General features: G+C 36.1%; 1 protein-coding gene and 1 non-coding gene across 5 annotated transcripts in view; one reads left to right on the forward strand and one right to left on the reverse strand.

Moving 5' to 3' along the window:
• The window catches only part of JMJD1C (jumonji domain containing 1C), a 317,069-nt gene that overhangs the window by 86,485 nt on the left and 217,343 nt on the right, over window positions 1-13,241 (forward strand). The gene's annotated exons all lie outside the window — the stretch shown is intronic.
• LOC120220386 lies at window positions 11,183-11,315 on the reverse strand. Its single transcript, XR_005525562.1, has one exon. It is a non-coding gene; the product is annotated as a small nucleolar RNA SNORA70 (small nucleolar RNA).

Raw genomic sequence — 13,241 nt, forward strand, 5'->3', positions numbered from 1 at the left:
AAAGTGTTCATCTTTAGTTTTCAGAATTGTTTTTCTCCCTTCTCTCCTTCAGAGATTCCAATTATACATACATTATTCAGCATTAAGTGATGCTCTTTTTTTCTCCCTAATCTTTTTGTGTTTAATTTCGTATAGTTTCTGTTGCTTCTTCAATCTCACTAATAGTTTCTTTTGTAACATCTCATATGTTTTTAGGTATCTATTAGATATCACAGTTATCCTTGTCGTGTGTTGGGGATGTATAGATGTCCCCTATTCTTGGAGAGTGTTGAGACAATTTTAGTTAGAAATTGAGTGGTTAGGTACTTCGTTGTCTCTGCCATAACAAGAAGTCTAGAAGTAGACATTCCAGGGTTGATATGGTCACTTAATAAGGATGTTGGTTTTGAAGATAGGACAGTTCTCTCAGTCTTTTACTCAGGGTCACTTTCAACATAGCTGATGCTGTTACCTTGCTCAGTGTAGCTCTAAACAGGAAGGAGGAGAAAGTGGAAAAGGGCAAAAAGGTTCACATCTGTGTTTGCCCTATTTAAGAATCCTTCTAAAAATCTTCATCTCAGGTCACCTCAAATCTTACACAACTTATATCTTATTTTCCTGAAATTTGTCACATTGCCATTTCCAGGGGGCTGAGAAACATAAGATAGGCCTTTATTGCCTGTAAGAAAATTTGTGCACTTTTGGTAGGAAAGCATTGGTGGATGGATATTGGGTATACAACTTGAAGTTTGTGCCTCAGAAATCATGGTACTTTGGTAAAAGACTTACAGCTATAGGCTGGACCATCTTATTTCTCATAATGGCGCCATTTCTGAGACAGTAAACTGAATGTATCATTCTTTTTTCCTCCATTTTTTAAATTCTCTTAGCCTGTCCTGTAATTAATTTGGTCTTTTAGAATTCAATATAATGGTAAACTCTTTTAAGTGCTTTGTTGAAAGATTGAGAAATGATTGTTGTTAGCATATTGCAGTTGACCCTTGAACAACACAGGTTTCAGCTGCACAGGTTCATGTATGCCTGGTTTTTTTTTTTGTTTTTTTTTTTTTTGGGATAAGTACAGAACAGCATTGTAAATGTATTTTCTTTTCCTTTTGATTTTCTTAACATTTTTTCCTAGCTTAATTTATTGTAGCAATGTGGTATGTAATATATATAATGGCACCCTCAACCCTGTGTTGTTCAAGGGTCAACTGCATAATTTATTTGAACATAATCCTTTACCTGTCTGACATGGCTACTCTTTTAGGGTTCCCAAACCCAATAACAATGGTGGGGGGGGTTCTGCTACACACAACACCTAGCACCTCTTGGACACCAGTGGGGTGTCTGAGAATTCAATTCAGTTCAGATACTTTTCTATTTGAATAGCATCAGACTCCACAGGTTAAGGGTTCAGTCCTCAAGATTGCTCCTTCACCCCCTATTTTAGTTGGCAGTTGCAAACCTCATGCTGTTACCTATGCTTCTGAGAGATCAACTACAAATTGGCAATTCTAGCTACTTCCTCCTTAGGTTTGTTTAGTTAGCTAGAGCAGCTCGGAGAACTCAGGGAAACACTTTGTTTACCAGTTTATTAAAGGATACGATAAGGGATATGAATCAACAGCCAGATGAGGCACACAGGGTAAGGAACTTCTGTCCTTGTGGAGTTTGGGACCTGGTGCATGAAAGTGTTCTGGTTTCCCAAGTCTAAAAAAGACAAAAGAGATGTCTTCTTGGATTTTTCTGTAGGTTTCATTATATAATGATGATTGACTAAGTCGTTGGTCATTGGCTCATTTAACTTCCTGACCTCCTCCCTCCAAGAGGTTTGGGGACTAAGACTGAAAGTTCGGACCTTGTAATCACATGGTTGATCCTCCTGGCAACCAGCTCCCACCCTTTGGTGGGATCTAAAAGTCAGACCATTATTAATGAGACACCCGTTTCATTTTTATGGCTCCAAATTGTTTTCAGGAATTGTGGATGAAGACCAAATATATCTGAGAAGTGACTAAATATATATTTCTTAGAAATCATTCCTTTGCAGCTACAAATTAGAGGTTCCTATTACCTCCTTCCCTCTTTTAGGTCAATTAGTTTCCTAGAGCTGCTCACAGAACTCAGGGAAACATTTGCTTATCTTTCCAGCGTGATGAAGAGATACATAAGGTGAGGTCTGCAAGGGTCCCAAGTACAAGAGCTTTCATCCCCATGATTGAGATTCATCTTCTTCCTAATGTGGATGTATTTGCTACTGTTGGGATTTTATGGAAGTTTCCTCATGTAGTCATAATCAGTTATTAATGCCAATTTTAAGTCCTCTTCTATCTCTGGAGGATAATGGGTGGGACTGAAAATTTCAAGCTTCTAATCATGGGTTGGTTTTTCTGATTACCAGCCCCCATCCATCTAGGAACCCACTCAGAGTCATCTCAGTAGAACAGGAGATGCTCCTAGAGTACTTATTACCATTTAGGATTTTAAAAAATTGTTTTAAATTTATTTTTATTTTTATTTATTAAGTAGGCTCCATGCCCAATGCAGAGCCCAATACAGGGCTTGAACTCATGACCCCAACATCAGGACCTGAGCTGAGATTAAGAGTTGGACACTTACAGACTGAGCCACCCAGGTTCCCCATCATTTAGTAATTTAAAAGAGTTCTGGGAGAGCTGTGCTAGGGATAGAGTCAAAGACAATTAGAACAAAAGATTGTCCTTGCTTTTTTATCCCTTAGGAAGTTACAAGGGTTGAAACCCTGGAGTTCTATGCCAGGCACCAAGGTCAAAGACTAATAATATTTTCTATTATCTCAGTCATTTGGAAAAATTTGAGCAAGCCTCTTTAAAATGACCCTAATCTTTATATATAAAAATTTATTTCATATGAGGAATGTTATTGTTTTCTTTATTTCAAAGTATACATGATCATATATATCTGATAGTGGTTTAGAATCCAAAATATATAAAGAATTTTTTTTCTTTTCAAATTTTTATTTAAATTTTAGTTAACATACAGTGTGATATTGGTTTCTGGAGTAGCATTTAGTGATTCATCACTTACATACAGCACCCAGTCCTTATCACTACAAGTGCCCTCCTTAATACTCATCACCCATCTAACCCATCCCATCTCCCTCCATCAATCCTCAGTTCGTTATCTGTCATTAAGAGTCTCTTATGCTTTGTTTCCCTCTCTATTTCTTCCACCCTTACAATATGTTCATCTGTTTTGTTTCTTAAATTCCACATATGAGTGAAATCATAGGGTATTTGTCTTTCTCTGACTTACTTTGCTTAGCATAATACACTCTAGCTCCATCAAAACATGAAGAATTTCTAAACCTCAATAACAGAATAACAACCCAATGTAAAAATGGGCTAAAATACTTGAATAGACATTTCTTCAAAGAAGATGGTATAGTAAAAGCCAATAACCACATGGAAAATCCCAATATCTTTAGTTGTTAGAGAAATGTAAGTCAAAACCACCATGTACTATCACATCACACTTCTAGGATGGTTATAATTTTTAAAAAAGAAAAACCACACATGACCAAAAAAAAAAAAAAAAAAAAAACCCGAAACAAAACACAAACAAACAAAACAACCCAGAAAATAACAAGTGTTGTCAAGGATGTTGTGGAAAAGGATATTGTTGGTAGGAATGTAAAAAATGGTGCAGACAGTATGGAAAATTGTTTGGTGGTTTCTCAAAAATTGCTAAAACAATTACCACATGACTCAGCAGTTTCACTCCTAGGTATAGCCCAAAGAATCAAATGCTCAGACTCACACCGATTCTTGTATACCCATTTCATTGGAGCGTTATTTACAATAGCTATAAGGTAGAAGCAACCTAAATATTCAGCAAAAGATAGATGGATAAGTAAAATGTTGTATATAGATTCGAAAAGTCATAAAAAGGAATGATACTCTGATACATACTACAACATGAATGAACCTTAAAAATATGTTATGTGAAATAAGCCATACACAAAGGGACAGTATATGAGAGATTATCCCGGGCCAAGGGGAGTGCAAAATGGGGAGTTACTGCCTATGAACAAAGAGTTTGTTGTGATAAAGAAGTCTTGAAAATAGGTAGTAATGATGTTGCACAAAAGTGTGAAAGTAATGTCACTGAATTATACTTAAAAATGGCTAAAGTGACAAATTTTATATTGTATATATCTCACCACAATAAGAAAAAAAGACATGAATACCTTTTCACTAAACTATCCAACTTTAGTATGCAATAGCAAAATCTTATGTTTTCTATGACTGTGATTGTAATTATATTCTCAAGTTTCACTGTTTCTTCTTGTGGTAATCATGTTAGGAGGCCTGTCATTGTCCATCCGCTCTCTATTGTGGGAGTTGGGTACAGTATTTAATCTCAATTTGGCTGGGTCATCTGGAGAAAAGTGCTTAGACTGAGTGAAAAATATTTCAGGTAGAGGGAATGCTGTAAGAAAAGTGTGAAAAGGATAAAATAAATCCTTATCAGTTGGTATGTTAGGTTGGATAATTGGCAGGTGTTTCTTTTAAAATATTAACTTGTTGCAATTAATGATTTTACAATAAATGGCTTCTGTCTCCTCTATGGTATCCAAGATTCTATTGCATTTTTTTTTTTTAATTTTTTTTTTTAATGTTTTATTTATTTCTAGGAGAGAGAGAGAGACAGCGTGAGCAGAGGAGGGTCAGAGAGAGAGGGAGACACAGACTGAAACAGGCTCCAGGCTCTGAGCTGGCAGTCAGCACAGAGCCCGACGCGGGGCTCGAACCCACGAACCGCGAGATCATGACCTAAGCGAAAGTCGGACGCTTAACCGACTAAGCCACCCAGGCGCCCCTTGCATTTTTATTTTAACACCTGTCACCTATTTTTTTTTTTACCTTCCAAAATATAAAACATAACTATTGATCTGCTAGGGCTGCCATAACAAGATACCATAGACTAGGTGGCTTAAACAACAGAAATTTACTTTCTCATAGTTCTGTAGGTGAAAAGTCCAACATCATGGGGTTGTTAAGATTACTTTCTTGTGTGGGCTCTCTTCCTCAATTGCAGATGCATACCTTCTTCATGTGTCCTCACATTGCCTTTCCTCTGTGCTGATGGTGGGTATGGAGGGATCTCTTGTCTTTTTCTCTTTTAAGGACACCAGACCTGATGGATTAGGGCCCCACCTATATGACCTCGTTTAATTACCTCCTTAAATGCCCTGTCTCTGACTATGGTCACAGTGGGGGTTAGAACTTCAACATCATGAATTTTGGAGGACACTCAATCAATTACTAACAATAGCACATACAGAAAAGTGTACAAAGTAGAGGTTGTACAGCTTATTTAATTATGTAAAGCAAATGCCTGTGTACCTACTCTCCAGATAGAGGAATAGAACATTGCCAGTACTTCAGAAGCTTCACCAGTTCCACTACCTATTCATCACAACTCTTCTCTTACTGATAGGTAACTGCCATCCTGATTTTTAGGGCAATAAATTTTTCTTCCTTTGCTCTGAAAGTTTGCATCTCTAAGCAGTAAGGATCTACCACTTTGATATCTTCTTTTTCATTCTTATTTGTGTCTGCCTTTTTATTCCCCCATTAGTCTTATCAGAGGTTTATCAGTTTCACTAGTCTTTTTCAAAAATGCATGTTTTGGTTTTGTTGACCTTCTTTATGGGATGTTTCTACTTCATAAATTTCTACTCTTTGTTTTCCTTCCTTCTCTTTTCATAGAATGTTTTGTAATTTCTTATACACACACATGTATATTTAAGTCCAAGTTAGTTCACATATAGTATAATAATGATTTCAGGAGTAGAAGTTAGTGATCCATCACTTATATATAACACCCAGTGCTCATCCCAACAAATGCCCTCCCTAATGCCCATCATCCATGAAGCCAATACCCTTCTTGAAATGGATTCTTAATCATTATTTTCCAGCCTTTCTTCTTTTTCAATATATATATTTAGGCCTTTAAATTTTCCTCTTAGCAGTTCACTAGCTGCATTCTACAAATTTTGATATGTGGTACATTTTGTTGGCATTTGTTTTCACAAATTGTTCATTGGTTCTGCTAGTTTTTCTTCATGTTACCTATCTTCTCATGTGCTTGGTTACATTTAATTGCATGCTGAGCTCTTTATTCGAAAAGTTAGTTGTAAGAGTAACTTAGCACCAGGAAGATAACTATGTTTTTCCACAGAGAATTTGTATTTGATTCATTCAAGTGCCTGGTGACAGGAGTAGTCCAATAAAGTGTCTTATTCTAAGTTTCATTTGAGATTTTTTGACCCATCTTTATACTCAGAGGTAGGCTTCAGACCATGAAAGAAGTGATTTAATTCTGAGTCTTTCTTGCTCCCAGGATATAGCCCTTCAGAGTTCTAATCCAGTTAGGGGAGTTTCCATAGTCCTTACCTTTTGTGGGTTCTAGATTTGGACTTTGTTAGATGGGGCCTTAGGGAGACCACCAAATAAGTTTGCAACTCGTATTGCTTGGACCTTGAACTTCAGGGCAAAAGTTGTTGACAGTGCTTTATCTGTGGAGGTTTTTACCTCTTCAGATTCTTAGCTCAATAATTCCTCTCTATCTTGTTAGCATTAGCAGTTTGCTTTATAGAACCCAAACTTGAAAAATATTTTCTCTACCATTTTAATTGTTACAGAGATGGTGATGGTGATATGAATTATACAGGAAGCAGAAACTACAACATATTATTTTGATTATTTGTTTACATATATGTCCTTTAGTTAGAGGTAGCTTTTATTGTTTATAATTCTGCTCCTGGCTGTGCCTGATATATAAGTACTTGGAAAATATTGAATGATTTTAGTATGGCTTTAAAAAATACTATGTAGACCAGACTTTCCTTTTAGCCATCAAAGAAAAATGAGATTAACAGTTTAATGGCATTATTTCTTGTAAAACCTTCAGTGCTAGTCTTTATGACTTTAGATGTTATGCTGGTTGCAGTGGGAAATCATGGAGAGATTTCTGAAAAACTAGTTAGTTCTTTTCAAGTGTTGTTAAAGGGGGATTAATTTGAAAACTGTGCCACACAGATTAGATATTTTGTAAGGATGCATGTTAACGGGCATCCTCCAGTATGGCAATTTTTAAAGTTTGATCCTTAGTTTAGGAATATCAGCATCACTTGGAACTTATCTTTTTATGATGATAATATTCTTGGAAAATATTTAGCATAGACCTAATATTAGAATTCTAATTCTTTAGAATTAGATTATAATCCTATGTAATGTAATAAAGGTTATTAGAGCAAAATTATAATCTAAATAGTTGAGTTCATCAAAAAATAAGAACATGCCTGTATTAGGAAAATGAGGTAGTTCTAACTTGACAACACCTGTCTTACTTTAGTTATTTTGACGAGATTGGATTGTTTATGGTTCTACTTTCCTTAACAGTCATCTCATTAGAAGTAAGTTACCTGTTTTTCATTTTTTAGAAGGAAATAATTTGTATCTACAATATGATAGAAGTCCATAGTATATAGCATAATCATAGGCAGGGTTTTATGATTCATCTATTTCCTAGTAACTTTAACATATTTTTGAATGAAAGAGGAACCCTATGTTACATAAAAATACGAACATTAAGCTTTTGAAAACTAAAGCTTCAAAGAGTCACTTGATCATTTAAGTTTTATTCACTAATTTTCTGAGTGTCTTTTGGCAAAGTGTTTTAATCTAAGATTTAAAACTGTCCATTTATAATTGGGTAGGCTTATATAAAATTGTACTTTTACATTTAAAAATACTATATTTCATCGTTTTATGGCTATAGGGTAAAACTTTCGTGGCAATTTGAGTGTTTCAATAGAGTGCATGGTACTTTGAAGGGAAAAGTAAAGTCCTTTAACTTTTTTCTAAGTTTATTTATATTGAGAGAGAGAAGACAGTGTGTGTGAGTGCAAGTTGGGGAGAGGCAGAGAGAGAGAGAGAGAGAGAGAGAGAGAATCCCAAGCAGGCTCTGTGATGCCAATGCTGGGATTCAATCCCGTGAATCAGGAGATCATTACTTGAGCCAAAATTAAGGGTCAGATGCTCAATTGACTCTGCCACCCAGGTGCCCGAGTAGTGTAACTTTTAATTTTAGATTTAATATTTCTGTTCTTAAAAAAAAAAAAAAATAGAAAATCCAATAAAATAGTATCTCATCTAAAAATGTACATTGGCAATGCTTTTTGTAATATTTAAATTTAATTCTTTGGTAACTTATTGTGTTTCATTACTTTGTTCATACAACTGATAAAGTTACCAGAGTTGTAGAGTATGGATTGTGTTCAAGGTGATTTGTATCAAAAATTTTTCCAAAGTAACTGACATCAGTGTCTATGATCATAGAAAAATCTGAATGTTCCTATGACAAGTTTAGTTTTAACAATAAAACTTCTTGTAAACTCAGTCATCTTATGTGAATTACTTGGAAAATGAAACACTCACCTAAATAAGTGACCTACTATTATAATTTTCATATTTGTAAAAAAAAAACCCTATAAATATTTATTGTTTAAGTTATCCTTAAAATTTCATTTGGATATAGGGGCGCCTGGGTGGCTTAGTCGGTTAAGCGTCTGACTTTCGCTCAGGTCATGATCTCGCGGTTCGTGGGTTCGAGCCCCGCGTCGGGCACTGTGCTGACTGCCAGCTCAGAGCCTGGAGCCTGTTTCAGTCTGTGACTCCCTCTCTCTCTGACCCTCCCCTGCTCACGCTGTCTCTCTCTCTCTCTCCTAGAAATAAATAAAACATAAAAAAAAAAATTTCATTTGGATATATAGTGCTATTTAGTGGTGTGAAATTAAAAATTGATTATGTATTTTTTTAACAAATGGCAGGTAGTTTTATAAACATACTTTAAGAACATAATAAACATAATTTTAAAATAAAATGCAAATAGAATTTTACAACCATGTTCTAAATGTATGAATTCTGCACAGACAAGGAGATAGACTTTGCTACGGTTTAATACAAAGCTAGGGTTATGTTTCATTACTTATGTAAAATAGTGTTCTTTGTTTAGCTTCTTTTAGTGCTAGGAGAATTGTGTAGTTCCATTGATTGCTTCCATGCAATGGAAATCTGACCTTTAGCAGATGTTTGAGAAATTGCCAGCACAGCATGATCAGCCCAGTAGACAGTTTTCCCTCTTATCTGACAGACCTTTAGTGGTGTAGTAATGCCAAAGAAATTTTAAACATTTTTTATAATATCAAAAGTTTTCTAAAATACTAAGAATACATTAAAATATTGACAAAACAAGATAGAATATTTTTCTCAAATCATGGATTACAGTTCAGGTAAATTTTACATTTTCATTTCTAAAAAATACACTAAGAAAATACTTATTGTTGAGTGAAAAATATTGTACTTTGTTATTTAAAATATTTTTGCTTATGACATTGTCAATAGGCTTGAAGTATGTAATTTTTTCCCTTGATCATATTTTTTTTGTGCAGTTTAAATGTTGCAGGTTTTTCTCATTTCAGTGTTCTTATCTAGTTCTTATTTAATTGTAAGCATCTTTTAAAATATAGGCTCTTTTAGAGAGGTTAAATGTATCATGGAACAGTTTTCTTCTCTGCAACTCCTAGCTAGAAGAAAGATGCTGCATTATTGTGTGTTTAAAGCCTGTTCTCTGAAGGACATTATTTTGACAGGATGTACGAGGGTCAGCTGTGTAGTTGTGGGGGTTCAGCGTGAACACTCTAAGCTCTGTTTTCTTCAGTTTCATCGACTACGTGTACAGGAAGGGGGAGAAGAAGTGCCTTGATGTGTGAGAATCAAGTAATGAATTGATAGTACCAGCAGTTGCTAGACTGGGTCTTTTCCTGCAGGTGCTACTGTTCCATAGGGCATTGCAGTTGCTTTGATTATGTCAGATGAGCCAAAAAAAAAAAAAAAAAAAGATTTTATTTTAAGGAAAGATAGAGTATTATAATCTTACATAGTTCCATTTTATGGTTCTATAACAATTATGTATGACTTAGGTTTGGGTTTATAAACTGAATTAGTTTTTCTAAATGGAGGTTTATGATTTGAGTTGAGTGTTGGTATGTGCTTATATGTCACCTTAAAAAATAAAAAGGTGTTATTTTAAGTTACAGATTCATCAGTAGATTCAGTATCAGGAGCTCCAAAATAACTATGCTAAGCCAAAACTTAAAAAATCGAACATCTATAGTTTTGCAGAATTAACATGAACCAAACTAATGCACTGTAAGTAGAAGCCAGTTTCATGTTTGTATATAAAAATATTAAAACAATATAGATAATTATTTCTCCAGTAATATTATCATATTACAGTAACTTTTCAGTGCTTTCTCACAAAAGTCATATGTGTAGGTGGGAAAATTTATGTAATTAATAGCAAACTTGTGACTTCAAAATAGAGGAGTGCCTGGTTGGCTCAGTCAGTTAAGCAAATGACTTCGGCTCAGGTCATGATCTCACAGTTTGTGAGTTCAAGCCCCAAATTGGGCTCTTTGCTGTCAGGGTGGAGCCTGCTTTGGATCCTCTGTCCCCCTCTCTCTGCCCCTCCCTTGCTCACCCTTGCTCTGTCTCTCAAAAATAAACATTAAAAAAATAATAAAATATATACATAGTTCAGGCACTAAAATTTGTAGGCAAAATTCTAATGATACACATCAGTTCTAGTACCTGTGATATTACATACTAATATTAAAGTTTTAGTTCAGTCATTTTATGTAAAGAAAAAAATAGCTTTTTTGTTTTTTGTTTTTTACAGGAAGCAGGATTTATTGGTGGGCATGAATGGGGAGGGCACTGCTGAGGCTCTCATGAGGCAGAGCCCGCCATTTGTCCAAGGGGCCATGATTAGGGATGTATTTGACCCCACAGCCATCTGGGATGAGCCGCTTTTCAGCCACCGTGTCTTCAAACTTGACAGCATTAAATTTAATAAAGCCCCACTTCTTGGAAATGTGGATTTTCTGGCAGCCAAGGACCTTGAACTTGGCCGTATGCAGGGCCTCAATCACATGCTTCTTGTTCTGCAACTTGGTACGGATGGACATGATGACTTGGCCAATGTGGACCCTGGCCACTGTGCCCTGGGGCTTTCCAAAGGCACCCCGCATACCTGTCTGGAGCCTAGGTTGGAGAAAGCATGAGGCCAAACCTCAATGTCCACCAGAAAAAGCTGTCTCCAGGGTCCCTTAGAGCAACCCGTAAAATCAACAGGCTGCATACACTACCAAGAAGGCTGCTGTGTGCAGCCATTGCACACTGGGCCCCATGGGGAAAAGGCACAGTTGGTTTAGTTAGCTGCAGAAGAAAAAAATAGCTTCTTAAGTGAGATTTGATACGTAGCCATATTCTTATTTATACTGCAACATTTACTCATTTTCAAACGGGTGTGCTGGGGTGCCTGGGTGGCTCAGTCATTTGAGCGTCTGACTTCGGCTCAGGTCATGGTCTCATGGTTCGTGGGTTCGGGACCCGTGTCGGGCTCTGTGCTGACAGGTAGCTCAGAGCCTGGAGCCTGTCTTCGGATTCTGTGTCTCCCTCTCTCTCTGACCCTCCCCTGCTTGCGCTCTCTCTCTCTCTCTTTCTCTGACTCTCAAAAGTTAAATTAAATTAAATTAAATTAAACAAATAAATAAATACCAGTGTAAAGGAGTTGTATTTTAAGAGGGGATTAAGTTGTTGAGTTGGCAACAGCAGGGAAAAATGCATGTAACCAAATTTTCTCTTAAAACCTTTTGGGGAAGACTAACCTGTTGTTTTACACTTAATCCGACACAGCTGGCTTTTTGTTTGTTTGTTTCAGAATGGAATAATATTTTTTTGTATATTAGATAAAGGATTTTCTTACACTTTTATCTTTCTTGTATCTCTAAATGCTAGACTCATTTTTTGGACAGGGTGCTTTCATTGTGAGAGTCCTGAGAAAGCTGTGAGGAATTAGCTCTAGGATAGGATAGGAGATCTGGTTAGCCTTGAGATTTCTAAATAGAAATTTCTAAATCAGAAATTCACAGAGACTGAGAGTATGCTTTTGTTTTAAATTTTTTAAAAATATTGATTCATTTATTTATTTTGAGAGAGAGAGAGAGAGCAAGCAGGGGAGAGGCAGAGAGAGGGAGACAGAGAATCCCAAGCAGGCTCCGCAGTGTCAGCACAGAGCCTAATGCAGGGCTCCAACTCACAACCCTGAGATCATGACCTGAGCTAAAATCAAGAGTCAGATGCTTAACCAACCGAGCATTAAGCATTGAGGTGCTCTCAAATATGCTTTTTAAAGAGGAGAGGAACCTTTCTAATGAAGATTTTCTACTAAGTAAAGTTTTCTTTTTTTTTTTTTTTAATTTTTTGTATTTAGTATTTCTAGGAGAGAGAAAGACAGCGTGAGCAGGGGAGGGTCAGAGAGAGCGGGAGTCACAGACTGAAACAGGCTCCAGACTCTGAGCTGGCAGTCAGCACAGAGCCCGATGCGGGGCTCGAACCCACGAACCGCGAGATCATGACCTAAGCGAAAGTCGGACGCTTAACCGACTAAGCCACCCAGGCGCCCTAAGTAAAGTTTTCTTAATTACTAATAGTTTTGGAAGAATATGTAGTATTCAGCTCACATTTTAAGAAAGCCGGTTATCTTTGTTAAAGTGTGTACTTTTTAGTCTTTCAGTATTATTATTTTTACTCTGGTTCTCTTTCAGATATGAATAGAATCAGTCAACTTCTTTTCTTCATTGATGTGGATTTTTCATTGTGTTTATAATTTTGAAATCCTCTGATTTCATCACAAAAACTTGTGTCTGTCTTCCATTCAGCTTTTAATTTGACTTGAGGGAGAAAAGTTTAAAAGCTTGCTAAAGTTAAAAGAATTGGCTTTCCTTAGATTTCTTTGCACATCTTTTCTCCCTCTACTCAGCACATGCACAGACTTGCAAAGATCTCTGCCATTATCTCCTGGTAACATTTTTTGTCTTCTAGCAAAGCAAGAAAAAATAGGTTCAACTTAAGACAGCTGTGAAGGAAGGACCTTTTTCCCACCAGAAGGGAATTTAGCTAACTATTTTACTAAATAAGTCTAAGATTTCCTACTTGTCAATTTTTTTTTTATGGTATAAGATTGTGTCTCTATTTTGTAAGTCTCTGCTCAGGAAATTCATTATTAAAAATCTACACACACACACACACAAAATCTACACATATTGAGCTAGAACATGTCATTTTAAAATGTTATGTAACAGAGGT

The sequence above is a fragment of the Hyaena hyaena genome, unplaced genomic scaffold (genome assembly GCF_003009895.1).
Source record: "Hyaena hyaena isolate Hyena2069 unplaced genomic scaffold, ASM300989v1 scaffold_695, whole genome shotgun sequence".
NCBI classification, from domain to species: domain Eukaryota; kingdom Metazoa; phylum Chordata; class Mammalia; order Carnivora; family Hyaenidae; genus Hyaena; species Hyaena hyaena.